The sequence below is a fragment of the Ambystoma mexicanum genome, chromosome 7q (assembly GCF_040938575.1).
Source record: "Ambystoma mexicanum isolate Mex_15411 chromosome 7q, UKY_AmexF1_1, whole genome shotgun sequence".
Lineage (NCBI taxonomy): Eukaryota > Metazoa > Chordata > Amphibia > Caudata > Ambystomatidae > Ambystoma > Ambystoma mexicanum.
The window spans coordinates 1,131,452,374-1,131,470,136 of record NC_090941.1 but is presented as its reverse complement, the minus strand read 5'-3'; positions in this window follow the sequence as shown (position 1 = coordinate 1,131,470,136).

Sequence of the window (17,763 nt, the reverse complement as noted above, 5' to 3'; positions counted from 1 at the left end):
GGCTCTGGCTGACCTCTTTCCTCTCAGATCGACCCTCCCAAGTCCAACTTGGGTCCTTCCTTTCATCTATCTTCCTCTCTACCTGTGGTGTTCCCCAGGGGTCTAACCTCTCGCCCTGGCTTTTCAACCAATACCTGGCAACTCTCGCCCACTGCATTGCCACTTTCTCCTCAAATTTACAGTGCTGCGCTGACGACACTCAACTCATTTTCCGGCTGCCCTCTGCCACCTCCTCTCCCTCTCTCATCTCCGATTGCTTAACTGCCATTCAAGATTGGTGTGCCGCCAATGATCTTTGTCTGAATGCCCAGCAAAATGGAGATGCTCCCCATCGGCAAACCTTCACCATCCTTTCCCCTCACTCTCTGGCCTGCCTCCCTTGGCCCTCCTCCTACCTCCACCTGCGAGGCTAAGAACCTCGTGGTCATCTTTGACTCCACCCTTTCCTTCTCCACCCACATCTCTGAGGTCTCTAAAAAGTCACATTTAAGACTGCACCTCCTCAGAGGTACTCTGCCTTTCCTCTCCTTCCCCCAGAAGCTCAAGGTATTCCAAGCTCTGGTTCTCTCTAGCTTGGACTATTGTAACAGCCTCTTTCAAATCTACCTGCCTCTACTCTCTGCCCTCTGCAACTAATCCAGAACAGGACTGCGAGACTTGTCCTTGGCCTCAAGCCCTGGGATCGTATCTCTCCAGCTCTGAAATCTCTCCACTGGCTCCCAGTTGATGCAAGGATTAAATTCAAAACCCTCGGCATTGTCCACAAGGCTTTCTGGGGCCTGGGTCCAAAATACCTTTAGCTATCCCCCGCAAATACCTACCCTCTCGAGCTCTTCGCTCCTCTACCTCCAACTCCCTCAGTGTCTGTCGTTTTTCAAAGAAGAGAGCTGGGGGTAGATCTTTGTCTTCGGCTGGGGCCTCCCTCTGGAATAGCCTCCCTGCCACTCGAGAACTTGAGGAGAACCATCTCCGGTCCCGGATGCACCTCAAGACCTTCCTCTTTTCTTCTGCCTTCGCTCCCCCTCTCCCCTGCTGATCTGTTCTCTCTTGGCACTGTGCACCTGGCCACCCTCTGTCTTTTGGGCCCACGTACCTGCTCATCCTGTCACCCTCCCGCACTGCCCCCGGGCCACCCCTTGTACTGGGGTCTGTATCTGTACCCATACAGCCCCCCCTTTTTCTTCCTGCACTTATCGGACCTACCCTGTCTGCTGCCTTAAACCTAGCACTTGCAAATTGCTGGCTGCATTACCACTGTTTGTTGCCTTTATTATTTATTATTGTTATTTATCTGTTTCTCCTCTGCTTCACACTTTCCACTTCTCCCTCCTTCCATGCACTTTTCCCCTCCCCCTCTACCATGCACTTGCGCGTTGTCAATGTCACTGGGACTAGTAAGATCGCTATTTTGTTCTCCCCTGTTCCCCTCCCTTGCCTTGTCGCGCTCTGAAACACTTGTGTACGAGCGCGATAGAAATAAAATATCAATCAATCAATCACCCTCGGGTGTCACTGAGGTTCTTCTTCAACTGCTGCTGAAAGCACTGCAGGGATGCAACCCCAGCCAGCCCACTCCTCTTCTGTAGAGTTGGGCTTGAGGCCCTGTCCAGCTTTCCCAGGAGTCACAACGCCCCCCTCCTGTCTGGTCAGGATTTGGCCCCCGATGTGTCCCTCAGGCCCATTCACCCAGCAGAAGACCTTTTTGGTTCCCCTTTCTCCCTGCCACTCAGGACTGATGGTGTCCGCTGGCTCCGACCCCCGAACCTCCTCTCAGACCCACTTCTCTGGACGGGTCCTGCGGGCCTCTATATCGATGTAGACCTCACTTGCTGCTTCACTTCCTTCACTTCCTTCACTTATGAAAGGGGCACTGACATCCTGCAACGCTGCCCTCCCCAGCTCTGGGTCTGCGGCGGAGTTCCACCTCCTTCTGGGGGCAGGATGGCCTTCGTCAGCGTGGCCCTCGCTGGCACTGTGTTATGCGCAACCGCCCCCGGGATTGTGCCAGACCAGCCTTCTGTCCTGTTGGTCTACCCTCTGTGGGACTGTGCAGAGGGAGCGAAGGGGTCTGCCTTTACTCACAGGCACACTGCAGGAAGAACTTCTCTTGAGCTAGGTGGTGGGCAGCGACTGGGCCCGGTCCGCCATCCAGCTCCTCAGCTCACAGTGTACTCTCAGCACTGCTGGACTGCTGAACTGATCAGGGCCAGGAGGAGCCCCTCCCTCAGTTCCACTTCTCCTCCAAGGCCTTACCACACTCTTGGTGCGTTCACCGCCGATCCTGGGCAGGTCTCCTGACCAGCTGTGGAACCGCAGAGCCTGGGAGCATCCACCGCACTGTGTGGGTGTGGGGTGTGTAGAACTTCACAACTCCTTCTGTTCATGCCCTTTCAGCTGCTCCAGGCCTCCCACATCTCCACCTGCTCCGTCAGAGTCGGGCCGCCTCCGCACCTGTAGGGGTCAAGATCAGCACTGATATCCGACTCCCCCTATGTGTAACTGCAAAAGACACCAAGTTTGCGTCTCTAACGACTGATGGGAGCCAGAAACTGCTTTCTAGGTATGGTACATAGCAGAGCTCTGTCTTCACGCAACCATCTTTGTCCCCTGGTGGTCTCCAGCGGTACATTTTTTAAAACCCCTCATGTGCTTCTATTTCCAATAAACAATATATCTGCAGGAATTAATATAATCAAAAACATAGGAAAATTATGGTAAGTACTTTCTTTATAGGGGCCAACCATGAGAAGTCATGCAATTTAGATCTCACTGGCATGGACGGATGACCCCCCTCCCACTCAAGTTCTACAGAGGTATTGCTGGCAGACTTCCATTATCATGATAGTGTCCACCACCTCTGAAAATGTGACCCCCAATATAAAATCTGTGATTTGCAATTCTTCTACCACCATTTTGAATGCTAGTGTGCCAAATGCTATACCACATGTGTCCACCACCTCTGAAAATGTGACCCCAATGTAAAATCTGTGATTTGCAATTCTTATACCACCATTTTGAATGCTAGTGTGCCAAATGCTATACCACATGTGTCCACCACCTCTGAAAATGTGACCCCCAATGTAAAATCTGGATTGTGCATCCCCCCTAACACCCAGAGCTCAACCCCCCCCTCCACCAAACCCTCTCTCATCATGAACCCCCTCTCAGGCACTACTGAACCCCACATGAAATGCGCCATTATTAATGCTAGGTCCATCAATGCCCACGCCCTAGACATTCACGACCTCCTAACCTCCCACAACCTAGATCTACTCATGATCTCAGAAACATGGCTACATGAGGCCTCCGGCCCGGCTCTATCCCTCGCCCTACCCCCTGGCTATTCCATAACTAGACAAGACCGCCTCTCCAAAGGTGGAGGTGTAGCAATTATTGCCAGTTACTCGCTCTCTATCAGAAAGATAGAGAAATCCTTGACCAACAACAACAGCGACTACCTCCAAGTTAAAATAACCCTCTCTCCCCATTGCACCATTACTGTGCACACCATTTACCGCCCTCCAGGCCCAACAGGTGACTTCCAAGCCTCTCTCATCCACCTTCTCTCTGACAACCTCAAAAAACAGTCCAAAGCCATTTTCCTCGGGGACGTCAATCTAGGGCTCCGGGATAGTAAGGACGTAGCAGCCAATTCCCTTGACTCTGCCCTCAATGCTCTAGGCTACAAGAACACCATCCTTAGCCCTACTCACACTCAGGGCAGAACGCTTGACTGGATAGCACAGCATAACTGCCCACTCATCATTACAGGTAACAATCCCACCCCGTGGTCTGACCACCACATCATCACCTTTAGCATCCTCACCACTAGCTCCCCTGCTGCCCCCTTGCCTCAACCGCTCCCACCTTGCCTCGCCAGAAGCTCCCGCCAGCTCACTAAGGAAAGGCTACTGCCCTTCCTCCAAGGCCCAGCCTTCAGACCACCTTTTTCATCAGACCCAGAAACACTCGCAACAACCTATGATACCGCCATCAAAGCAGCTATCAACTCCATTGCCCCTCTCAAACCACGCAAATCCAAACCCACTACCCATTCCAACTCTTGGTTCACCACTGAGCTCCTCACACTCCGCAACGAGAAAAAAGCTGCACTCACACAGTGGCAAACGTCCCACTCTGAAAAAGACAAGATGATCTTTAAAGCCCTATCCACCAAATATAAAAAGGCAATCACCCAAGCAAAGGCCAAATCCTTTGAATCCAGAATCTCGGAAGCCCAATCTAGCACAAAAGAAATCTTCGCCATTTTCAGAGAGCTCGAGACACCCACTCCCGCCCCCCAGAATTTCACCAAAGACAAAGACTGGTGTGACAAAATACAAACGCCCATGCAAACCAAATTAAGCCTCCTCAAAAGCAAAATACTAGCCACTAAACAAGCCCTACCCAGTAGCCATATCCCTATCCCGTCACACGCCACAGATCCCCCCCACCCTTCTCCTTCAAACCCATCCAAGAAAAAGACACCATCAACATTATGAGGAACATCAAGCCCTCTAACTGCAAAGGTGATGCATGCCCAGCCTCCATTATCAAAGACTGCACGGAAGCGCTAGCGCCCTTCCTAACAGCCTTCGTTAATGCCTCCTTTACCACAGGGAAAGTCCCCGCCTCCCTCAAGGAAGCTTGGGTCCGACCTCTCTTGAAAAAACCAACTCTCGATCCCACCTCCCCCAACAACTACAGACCTATCACCACTGTCCCATTCCTCCTCAAAATATTGGACAAAGCAGCCTACTTGCAGGTCCAGCACTTCATTGAAGAGAACAAACTCCTTGGACTCCGCCAATCTGGCTTCCGCCCTAGACACGGGACCGAAACCGCCCTACTTGACTTGAAAAACCAAATGGACGATGCTAGAGACATGGGTAAACCAGCACTTCTCCTACTCCTTGACCTATCCGCAGCATTCGACCTCGTGGATCATGGCGTCCTATGCCACCACCTTTCCTCCACCGCCAAATTCTCCCCAGAGGCCACAGCTTGGATCACCTCCTTCTTACAAGACAGAACCATGCAAGTATTCTCTGACCTAGCCGCCGCATCACCAACTACTATACTTTGTGGTGTACCCCAAGGCTCCTGTCTCTCCCCCACCCTGTACAACATCTTCACACGACCCCTCTTCCTCATCCTCGACGCTAGGGGCATCTTATACACCAACTACGCCGATGACACCCAGATCCTCCTCACTCTCACAGGGAACTATGACACCGACTCCCTGACCCTCAACAACCTCTACAACACCATCCAAGCCTGGATGGCTGACAACGGACTATGCCTCAACTCTGACAAGACAGAACTCCTCCTGGTAGGTTCCCCTGACACGCTAAAAAACTTAGATGTCCAATTCAGCCACTTCACCATTGACTCCATTAAAATCCCGGTCTCCGATTCTGTCAAAACTCTGGGAGTCTACCTGGACTCCAGCCTATCCATGGATAGACAAGTCAACGCAATAGCATCCGCAGCTGCATATCATGCTAAACTTATCAACGCAATCAGGCCCTTTCTATCCAAAGAGAACTGCACCAACATAGCCAGAGCCATCACCGGCTCCAGGCTAGACTACTGCAATGTACTCTTTCTAGGAACCTCCAACAAAAACTTAGAGAGACTACAAGTAATACAGAACAATGCTCTCCGGGCAGCCCAAGGCATTGCTAAAAGAGAACACATCTCTGAAGCCAGAAAACTAGCCCACTGGCTCCCAATAAAGGAAAGGATCATATTCAAAGCCCTGACACTGACCCACAAGTGCATTCACTTCACTGCTCCTGCTTACCTTTCTCAAAGGATCCACCCTGTCTCCACCACCAGGCCAACCAGATCCCCGTACACCAACATGCTCTCTGTGCCACTAGTAAAAAGAGTAAAAGCGGGTGGATCCAGCTTCCCCTACCTCGCGCCCACCCACTGGAATGCCCTACCTCCCACCATCCGTGGCGAGGACTCCCTCACCACCTTCCGCAAAACACTGAAAACTACCCTCTTCACATAAGGACCGACACATCAGCACGAATACCTATCATTTATGTTTGCAATATACGACCAAATGCAATATTTGTAACAATAGTATGATTTCTTGTACTATTCATAATGTGTCAACAATCGCTATCATATGTGCCATGTAAGTAAGTTATTGCAAGTAACAGCGCCTCAATGCCCCTGGGCTGCTTGCGCGCTATATAAATTTAAATAAATAAATAAATGATGCCATACTATCTGGCGGTCCAGAAGAGGGTGAGCTTCTTTCTTCAAAGGCAAGGAGGCTGCATGTAGAAAGATCCAGCAGCCCTGTGACTGCCACAAGAGAAACACAGTATGCCCTATGCAATACTCCATTGATTTGTAGAGCATTGGGTTTATCTTCAGCGTCATGCTGTGTTCTCTTCAAATACATTTTCTTTGTCCATTTAATGTATTCTGATTTTTTCTTTTGTTATCTTTTTCATTTATTTTTTTTATTTTCTGACAAAAGATTAGCAATATGTGCAAATCACTGTTTGATGATTGATAAGGTCCAGTTGAAAATTAGTGTTTTCCATTTTAATTTTGTTTTCTTTTAAATTTATTACATTGTTTTGCTTTTTTGGAAATAGGCATAGGCAATAGCCAATGTTATCTATTCTATCATTTGAGTCATTTTTCAGTTATAGTTCAATTAATTTATTTTATGGCAGCTGTTTCCATGTCCATTCATGTCCTTATCCTTAATACTCTCAGTTATGTGATCTCTGAAAAAAAATATAATTCCAAATAAAACATATTCTCCAAAGGTTATTAGTGGCTAGCAATGTGTAAAAGAAAGGAGAGAGTAGCATTTCTGTGTGGGAGAGCCATTACCAGGGGGGTTGCTAGGTCTGGAAAAGACCCGAGGCTAAGCTAATGTCAGAACTGCCGGGACTGGGGGCTAGCTAGCCTTTTGGCTGTAGCTCCTGAGATTCTATCCGGGGCTACAACCAAAAGACCAGGGGCTATAGCCACCCTTAGCCCCCCCCCTAGCAACGCCTCTGGCCATTACAATTGTTAAGAGTGAATGTTTTCAGTAAGGGGTAACTATTTTAATTTTTTAGACATGTGGTTTTTTGTCAAAGAGAACCTTAACAATTGCTCATGGAGCAGATGCTCTGTGATGGAGAGCCAGAACATATTTTGTGAGAAGGAAGCTTTTGGGCGTCTTTACTGCACATTTGGCTCTAATCACATATCCTGCCTGAGGAAATTCTGGGGCGGGCTTGATGGGGTATAATAAAGGACTAGCGAACATAATCTTAGTTCAGTCTTTATTCAACACCAGACAATTCTCAGACATTGAAGATTGATGGATAATAGGACGTGTTGAATTTTTCAATAATCCAGTTTAGAGTCAGCGTATCATCAACATAGTCTTGAAAACCTACTCCGTGATTTGGACAGAATGTCATGTAGAGGTTTAAAATACATATTACATGCATGTATGGTGTTCAGGAAACTATGCAAGTAGTGGTTTTCTCAGAAGCACCTGTTATTTGTTGAAAGCACTGGAGAAAGATGACTTAATCCAACGTGTCAAAAACTGACAACAAATCCAAAAGCCTCAAAAGACCAGTGACTCCCCTCCCATTATGCGCAGTAGGAAGCTCTTTACATCAAAGAGTGCCGATTCTGTTCCTCTTTGAGAATGGAAGCCTGACTAGCAGTCGCCCAATATTTAGCTTGTTTAAAAAAAAAAAAAACTGCAGTTAAATAAGAACTGCCTTGCCCAACTCATTTAGTAGCAAAGGGGATTTGGAGATGAGCCAATAGTTGGCACTATCCCCTGTGCCTTGGTTCTGCTTCTTCATTTGTGGTGTAACCCATACTTTCTTTAGGTTAATGGGAAAAACTCCATCTTGAAATTAGGTTTTACAAATTGTGGAAACATTGGTCCAATGTAGCCCACACTGGTTTTAATATCAATGGACGGACACAGGTCCTCTGCACAGGTGGTGGGTTAAGAGTAAGGGTAATGGATGTTATATCCTCTGGCGAGACTGCTAGAAATTCAAATGAGTGCTTAGAGATCCTGATCCCACTGGTCCGAAAAGTTATATGTTATGTTATGTTATGTTATGTTATGTTATGTTAACTGAATGTATTGAGTGTGCGTACGCCCAAATTCATCATGGCGCTGGTAGCATGGAGGGGCTTTTAATGAAATGTCTGATTCTAGAATAGCAACATTTTCAGTAGCCGGCGAAAAGCAAAATGTTCAGCGGTTCCCCGTAAAGCAAGAGGAAGGTTGTTCCAAGCTTTAGCAGCTGCCATCGAGAAGGCTCACCCTCCTGATCGAGATAACCTGAACCGAGGGACCACTACAAGAAACGCCAACTGGGATCGGAGAGAACGAGTGGGAACATAGTGCGTGAATTTAGCTTCCAAATATTCTGCAAAGACATTGCGTAGTATTTCTGTAATTGAGTTGTGCATCAGGCTCAGTAGCCTGGGTCTGTATGCAGAGGCGTATCCCAATTACAATAGACGAATTAGAAAACTAAGACTGCAGCATATTGCACACGGCTGGAGTATACTTTGGTGAACACGGGTTTCTGATCTGTTGTGCTAAGTAGATTTGTTTGGCTTCTATAATGGAGGATTGACACTTTTTCTATACAATCATTCACATTTCCTCTCCATTTTAGCTCTAATTGGTTTAGAAAGAGTACCCATGTACTAATTGTTCCTCAAAGTTTTAATTTAAAATGTCTTTGGTTATAATTGGGGCTGACTGATTTTTGATGTGGAGAAGGTCATTGTATACATAGTTTATGCTGTGGTTCCTTCTTCAATTTCTAAATACAGCTTCCTCAGTTCTGGGCTCAGTGTGTAAGTGGTAGTTAATCTATATCTGACCAGTCTACAAGTAAACAGTGGACACTTGAAAGAGAAATGGCCAGTGATGTAAGCGACAGTCACAGAATAGAGGGATTGACTTGGATATAGACTCTGCAAATGCTGATTCCATAGAACCTTTTGCAGAAAGAGCGACCCAACATGCCACTGGGCAACAGTGAAAACATACTATGCAAATATTCCATTATTTTGAATCTAGGAAACCTGCAAAGTAAACCATCAGCGGCCTGACAAAAAGACACAGAATAAATGTAGATGTCGCCCACACCAAGAACAGACCTCAAAATGTAAAAACACAAGCCAGCATATTCCAGGTTTAAGCACTAAACCCACAACATCCATTGTTTGCAGCCTCTTTGAAATCAATTACATGTAACTGGAACATGAGGAGTCAAAAACAGGCAGAGTGATTCAACACAACTTTGCTTGTGTGCCATCTTGAACAATGACATCCACTTGCTGTTTCTAACCATCTAACTGGCCTCACAAAGTGTTGTCGCCAGATGACAATATTTCCACAAGGGATGCAATCACTTCAGAATGTAGTAGAACATCATTCCACCTGCCCACTATAACTGGTGTGTTAGAAAAGAGAACAACCTATGCAAAAAAACACAGAGAATCTCTGGAAATCAATCTGTTGATTGGAGAGAGGTTTTAGCCAATGACATGCAACCATTCAGCCTCCTAATACTTTGCACCACGAGAAAAACATTCCAAGTCAAAAGATGTTGAACTGTTGAAATTCCACAGTTTTATGAAAATGTGCAGAAAAACTACACATTCTGCCCACAGGGTCAGTAAATGACACACTGTCCATTCATCAACTGATATGTGGACCAGCTCCAAAAAGCAGATTGCATGTGCATCACAGCACGTTGGGTGTTGTTCTCACATGCAGAGCAAGACATCTCCAGTTCTATGGCCTTGCTTGCCTCCAAAATGTTCCTCTACCACCACAAGCTGTGGCATGCAGATCATGGCTGCTCTCTGCGTCAGCACACAAGCCGTGGCATGCAGATCACGGCTGCTCACTGCGTCATCACACAAGCTGCGGCATGCAGATCACAGCTGCTCTCTGCGTCAGCACACAAGCTGTGGAAAGCAGATCACGGCTGTTCTCTGCATCAGCACACAAGCTGTGGCATGCAGATCATGGCTGCTCTCTGCGTCAGCACACAAGCTGTGGCATGCAGATCATGGCTGCTCTCTGCTCATTTGGGAAACCTCACACTTCAAATAATATTTGCCAAGAGCTACAAGATGGTATGTATGAGTGGAGTCAGCCACTAAATCTGCATGCAGGTTTTGTGATATCTTATAATGTGGCAATCATAGTGTCTACATTGTGAAAGGGTATAATCCACCATATCCTGTGTTATGTTATGTTAAAACACTTCTTAAGCACAAACATCCACTCGCCAGGGCATCTTGGCGCTGTGTAAACTAGTTGAACGTCAAGGAAGGGAAACTAGAAGAGGAACATTCTGAGACCGGCCGAAATGCCAAAGGATCACACAAGGTTCGAAAGGATGTAGGAAGAGTAGCAACAGAACAGAAGTACCCACCAATGCAGGAGCGCTTTTAGCGAGGGACTGCAATACAGCAGGGCGATGATGAGCGGAGGCAACGGGTAGTGACGTAGGAGCAAAACTTGACCTTTAAGTATTCAGTCCCAGATTTATAGAAAGCCAGATGGCCAATGCACAAGGCCTTGAAATGAAACCTCTTGGCTTCCAAGGCCACCCTGGCTGCAGCACTCTGCCGGCTCTGCAGTCTTTGAAGAAGATAAACTGTGCTTTGCCCTCTGCTTGAATCTTCTGGCCCATGCCTTTCTGAAGGTGGGCAGCAGCATTGTAACTCGGGCATTTTCAGCATTTAGGAAGGCACGAGCAGCATGGGCAATCTACAACTTGCCATGTGTCGACTTGTTACAAGATATGCCCACAATGTGGTACTCCACTCTTTGTATTGTAGTGACAGATGGTGTTACACCTAACACGTTACAGTGGTTCATGGTACAGCACCTAACACTCATTCTGAGATCTTTTGAGGAAGTCACTCACTATATATGCAGGGGGACTGGAACACTGAATATGAATGGGTTTAAGCTGCACAGTGAAATGCAGCATAGTTCCTATGAAAGCATATTGTTTGCTGACCACATTTTTAACTGCTCCATAATAGTTAAACATTTAGCAAATTGATGGGCACAGGACACTGCCACTAGCAACCTTACTTGACCATCAATTTAAAAAGACCAGCTATCAAAGTGTCAGAGGTTTAATATTATATAAGCACACGTCTTCCTGCAGAACTAGAAGACATGGGCATAGAAGGTTTGGCAGAGGATTGTGACCAGTTCAATAGTAGCCAACTCACCACTTTCACCAAACGACACCACTTAACAAGTAGGAATACAAGTCGGAGTACCACGTGTATGCTAAAATGTACTCCACATAAAATGAGATGCAACACACTATGGAGCGACACTATGATTGTGTCAAGGGAGTGCTTATAGTTCACTATTTACTGCTACCTCAGGGAAGGAATCACACCATTACTGGAGGGAAAAAAGGCAGATCTGGTCAGGACTTTCCAGATGGTGAGCTGCCTCCAGGCAGTCTTTACTGCAAGGGGAGATGTATTACAGTTGGAAATATCAAGTCTAGAGCAGGTACAAGACTCAGAAGGGTGCAGAAAAGATTCAGTGCCTTTCTTCTTGGAAAGCAATCTAAACTATTTCCCCCAAACTTTGCTGCTAAAGGAAATGGCTGGCAGGGCGTCAGAGTGTCAGAGTGAGATATCCCTGGCCTTATTCCAGGCGGAGGGGGGCCATCATTAGCAATTGCAATGAGTGATGTAAACTAAAACACCCATTTGAGTCTCAGAAGGAATGAGAGAGTTCTACCGAACACACCAGAAATATTTCAGATAGATAACTTTTTGTGAGAGAGAGAGAGAGAGAGAGAGAGAGAGAGAGAGAGAGAGAGAGAGAGAGAGAGAGAGAGAGAGAGAGAGCAGTGAGCAGAACTTCTCGGGATGGGGGGGGGCGAGGAGCTTCCAGATTGTGACTTTTCTGCAAAAGAGAGGCAGAGCAAGAGAGTAGATATTCAGTGATGGAGACCCATGACACATTTTGACAAATGTGTTTTGTGAGGTGGAGAGTCAACACAGTTTTTCAGGGACCAGTCTTTATGGTAAGACATAGCTATTATACACAGTTGCAAATCCCCTCAAGCAAATCAATTATATTTCTTTTTATACGTAAAAACCACAGACACCCATGGTTCTAAGTCCAGCCAGTCAATTTTACTTTATGCCTACCCTGAATAACTGTACTACACTTAGATCCTTATTTGTCAACACAGAGACTGTCTCTAACAAGAAAGTCGTAGGAAGCATGTTGTGGCAGGAGATACAAACTAGGGCCGAAATATTATTTGGATCCCCTTTTGAATGCAAGGGATGCCTCTTAATTTTTTGAGGTGCTCGAATGCACAACAAATGATACTTCACAATATTTCAAGCCTTGCCTTATGCCAGAGATGACCCTTAACAATTCTTCAAGGTGCAGCGTATGTACATAGGATGATACTTAACCACTTGACTGAGGGAGTGGACAAAGCCTACAAAGATTTCTTATGGGAACTCAGGACGAACATTTATTTCATGTATTTATTTATTTATTTATATACAGGAGGAACAATGTTCTTTTGATCACACAAGAATGCCCAATAGTTAAAATTCATATTTGACGGGAAGCAGTGAGCTTCTTACAATGGTGAAAGTTTGAAGGACATTCTGACCAGGCTGTGCAGGAGAGTAAATGGAACAGTCACTGGGGACAATACATAAGTGGATATACATAAATTAAGGAGAAACAACATTGGACATGTTTAAGTGCAGGTAGGCGGTACGGCCAGCTGTGCTCGGGATGTAACCATGATTGGTGAGGTGCTAGAGTGGAGACAGAGGAGGTGAGTGACAGAGGCAGGTTAGAAGCAAGGGACAAATGTTAGCTAGCAGGCAGATGAGAGGTAGGTTATGAGGGTAATTGAAAGGCGAGGAGGTAGGCCTTTAGTTTGTTTTTATAAAAATCCATGTGGACTGTTTCTTAGATGTCCGTGGGAAAAAAAGGTCCATGCAAGTGGAGCAAAAAGAAAGAAAGAGCAGAAGCAAACAGAAACACAGGGAGGGTCAGAAAAAAAACAAGGGTAGTTGAGGAGACAGAGCAGAGATTACGAGAAGGCTTGTAGGGTTGGAGAGAGGAGGATAGATTCAGTGGTGCCTTACTGTGGATAGATTTGTGAACCAGGAGAAGAAACTTAAATCTGGCCCTGTTTTGCATCATCAGCCATCCAGCCTGGTAAGGAAGAAGTCTGTGAAGTGAGGGAGTTCAAAGAGAGTCCTGGTAGCAAAGTTAATGATCTTGTCGAGAGGACAGAAAGCGTAGTTGAGGAGACCAAAGAGGATGCTTGCACAGTAGTCCAGTTTAGAGAAAACAAGAGTTGTTAAGAGATGCTTGGCAGTATTGAAAGGAAGCATTTGCCTGATTTTTCTAATATTTAGGAGGTTGAGGAAAGCTGCTGCTACAGTTTTGGAGATGAAAGTAGCAAAGGCGTGACAAGGGTCATAGATGATGGAGAGGTTTCCAGCTGAAGAAGAGTAGGCGAGAGTGTCAGGTGGGAACTGCATAGGCAGAGGAAGAGATGAGAGAGAGATTTTGCATGGGAAGAAGAGCACCACTGTTTTGGTAGAGTTTAACATCAGGGAGTGCAAAGCCATCCAACATTTAATGGCAGAGAAACAGTATGACATTTTGATAGAGTGATCAGCTGAGAGTTCAGGAAAAGAGAAGAAGATTTGGGTTTCGAAGATGTGGTACAAGAACTCAAAGGAGATTAGTGCCCCAAGAGTAGAGGTGTAGAGTGTAAAGAGGAGCAGACCCAAGACAGAGCCTTGAGGAACACCAACAGTGAGCAGAGTGAGTTGAGAGGTGTTGTTGCTCCAGGAGACAGAGAATTGCCAAGGTAGGATTCAATCAAGGGTAGGTCTTGATTGTGAATCCCAAGAAGAAAGAGAGTATTAAGAAGATCAGAGTGATCGACAATGTCAAAGGCAGCAAGGAGAACTAGGATAGAGGATAGGCTGGAGTGCTTAGCAGAGGCAATGAGCAGTTTCTCTGGAGCGACAAGAGCGGAAACCTGCTTGCAAGGAGTGTCAAATGTTGTGGATGTATAAGACATTGGTAAGATGGTTTAACACAACCCGTTTGATCACTTTAGAGTAGTGTGAAAGGAGTGACAGCGAGGCAACAGTGTGCCAGTATTTTTGGTCAGCCACTTCCTTTTTTAGGAGAGGGACGACCGTGGCTGTTTTAAAAACAGAAGGAAAGCAAGCATGGTCGAAGGACAAGTTGAGTTTAGCGAGGTGAGAAGCCACTAAAGGGGCAATAGGCTTGATTAGCTGAGGAGCAAGAGGGTCTGATGGGGCAGAAGAGGGGTCAGCCTTCATCAGTGGAGACAGCACTTTGTCAGTATTAGTGTGACTAAAGTGGGAGATGGAGGCAGAGGATGATGGTAGAGTAGGCAGAGTGAAGAATGGAGGAGGAGGGAGTGTAAGGAAGGTCAGCAGAGAGTCTCTAATTTTAGAAATGTTTGCAGAGAAGTTTTTATCTAGGTCATTAGCTGTAATAGTGAGTTTGATAGTCATAGACTAAGGAGGAGAGAAGAGTGAGTTTAGGGTGCACTGTAGCTAGTGTGGATGGTTGGAGTGAGAGTAAATGAGGGTTAGGTAGAAGTCCCCTTTCACTCTGCCAAGAGTGGACTTGAGAGTGTTTAGGGCAGAGAGGTAGAGTTACATGGCCTCATGCGAGTGGGTATGCCTCCATTTGTGCAGCAGCCAATGCATGTCTGTGCAGAGAGAGCGTATGAATGGGGTGACCCATGGCTGAGGATGCTGAGACTTAGGGGTAAAAGTAAGCAGTGGGAAGTGAGGGGAGGATGAGCCATATAGTAGGGATTGGATGCTGGAGAAGGCAATGTTGGGGGAAGTTGCATCAGTTGTGAAGGAGGGAGAGAGAACTTTAGGTTAGAGAGAAAAGGGAGGATGACCAGGGATGACACTTAACAAGTTTCTGAAGGCGAATCTTCACTATAAGTGATGATTCATAATATTTCAAGACACAGGGCCTAATTACAACTCCGGCAGTAGCTGTGCCGGCAAAACCAGCACAGCTGCCACCGGAGTTGCATTTTTACCGGCACCTGCGAATGGGCAAGAACTGGGTCATGCCGAGTTCGATGGACCCAGTAATTGCCCATTTGCGGGAGCCGGCAATAAGGGACTCCCCATCCCCATTCGGCCCTATAGGGCTGAATGGGAATGTGACGTCGGATGCACCGGCACCATTGAGAACGGTGCCGGTGCATCCGACGTGCTGTGCTCGCGGGTGCCGCTCTACCCGCCAGGCCGGACCTGGCGGGCTGATAGGCACCCGTGAGCACAGCTCGTAGTATGGCGGTCCGGGAATGACAGTACCTGCATGCTTACCGGTACTGTAGTTCCAGGACTGCCATGCTTATAATAAGGCCCATAGGTTTGCTACAACGGATGCACCTGCCTGATTTCTTATCTGCCTTTTACTGACTAAGCGACCATAATAACCCAGACAGACTATGGCTTTCTTTCTGGTCCTCAGGAAATAAGTAGCTCATGGTTCTTACTCGAGTTAGTCACTGGTATTTTTATGTCCCTCAGAAATAAATAATCAGGAAATCATTACTGTTAAAATGGGTAACAATAGCAACCATTATCACAGATGGGATGAATCCAGCACAAATCACTGCATACACTGGGATCCTTTTGTATTTTTTGATTTTGTAATTTTTTGGTGGGATTTTTTAATTTACTTTTTGTTTTACTTTTTTAAACAAGAATGCTAAAAACTGGGGATTGAAAATTTGGGCACAAACAAATAGCAATTATTCTCTGAGCCTAGATCAGGTGGGTCGGCCATGTGGGGCATGGAAGATCTTAAGGCGTGTCACCCTTGCATGACCTCAGTCTCTCACGTGTGACCTCGACACAACGACTTGACCAATGTTGCATACCTGGGACACATTCTCTGGAGACCCGCAATCCCTGCTCCCTTCTGGAATCTGCGAGGCTTCCGGGCAGCATTCTCTGGGCCGCTCCTTCTGTAGGGGGCGTGGCCAGTGTGGCTGATGCTGAGATACCTGCAGAGACTTTGACATTGCGGCTCCTACCCAGGTGTCTCAGCCTGATTGTGGTGGTAAACTGGGAGCCTTGACAGTGACCTACCACCTCCCCACAAAGGTATTATACCACCCTTGCAGCCATTTTGTTTGTAGGTACACTTACCCTGAACCTGATCCACTTGTTTGACCTACTTCGCCAAATGTTTGGGTGGTTCCTTGCTACCCCTTCTCCTGCTGCAACCCAGGGGTGGCGGGTAGAGGCTGCTGACATTTAGCAGTCTAAGGCGGTTGTTGCTGCTGCTGTTCCTGACCTGGTATCTCATGGGTTGGTACAGTGGAGAAAAACACGCCAATACGGCCCTACGCAGTTCATACTTCTTCTTCCAGATTCTTCTGCTGCACTTCCATTCTCCTCCACTATTCAAACACATAGGTCCAACCGCCTGCCTGCTCTGACTCTCTCCCTCTCTTGCCCTCTCTCTCTCTCTCCTCTCTGCCCCTCTCCCACTCTCTCTGTGTGTCTCTCTCCCTCCTTCTCCGCATCTCTCTCTCGCCCGCCTATCTCTATCTCTTTCTCTATCCCCTCACTCTATCTCTTTCTATCTCTTTCTTCATCACCTCACTCTCTCCCAGTCTCCAAACAAAGGCAAAAGCATGATACAGGAAACAGTAGGTTTGTAATTTAGTTTCACGTTCCCTTACTAGGGGAGCAAACTCAACATGGCTAAGGTAAATAGCTTCCTGTGGCTCAACATTTTCTAATCTATTGTGAATCAATATATGTCTATTGTTCAAAAAAGTTTTCATCCAACGTGAGTGGAACAGATCTGTTACCTCAAAGTGGATGAAGCCGATGTCATATGCCTATGAGTCTAATTGGACGTTTACTGAGTCAGCTCGATTTCACTCATGGGCCATCGCTATGGAGGCTTGAATGGCTCAGAGCAAGTGAAACCAAATGTGTGCACTGCTCAAGCCAGCATTTAACAGGAGCACTTCAAAACGTGCCATTCCTATGGCACACAGAGCACACATTCAAAAGTGAAATGGAAACTGCGGCCGAAAGGAAAGGAGTTACAGTAGGATGATCAGGATTTACAGGATTACTAAAATGAGAGGACTGAAAGGGAATCAGAGGAGAACAAGAAAAAGACGCATAGAGCGAGTCGTGTTATGCGAAAGAAGATGTAAGACATGTTTCCAAGAAGAGATGCAACAGATGCATGGTAGATGCTGCATTCCACAGGGACCAGTACTCCACCAGATAGACCAAAACGCTCCAGAGGGATTTGTAGTAACAGCCACGCACACCGTGATGCCCCTCACAGTGGGGCAGGCCCAGGATGAGGAGGGCAGTAGAAGCAGGCTGAAGCCACATTGGGGGGCATGTTGACCTGTGGAAGGGTCGGCAGTCGCAACACTCTCCCAGAAGTGGGACTGTCTGGGAACAGGCGCTGCAATATTCTTTGCCGTGGACTCCTTGATTTGTTCACGAGGTTCCTTGCTCTCTGTGGCAGGGTTGACACTATGTTCCTGCTTGTACATTATCTCACGCGGATGTCTGGAGTCCTCCCTTATGCATTTCTTTGTATCCAAAACAGCACTACTGTAGTCAGCAGACACTTCTACATGATTTCCTGGTTTG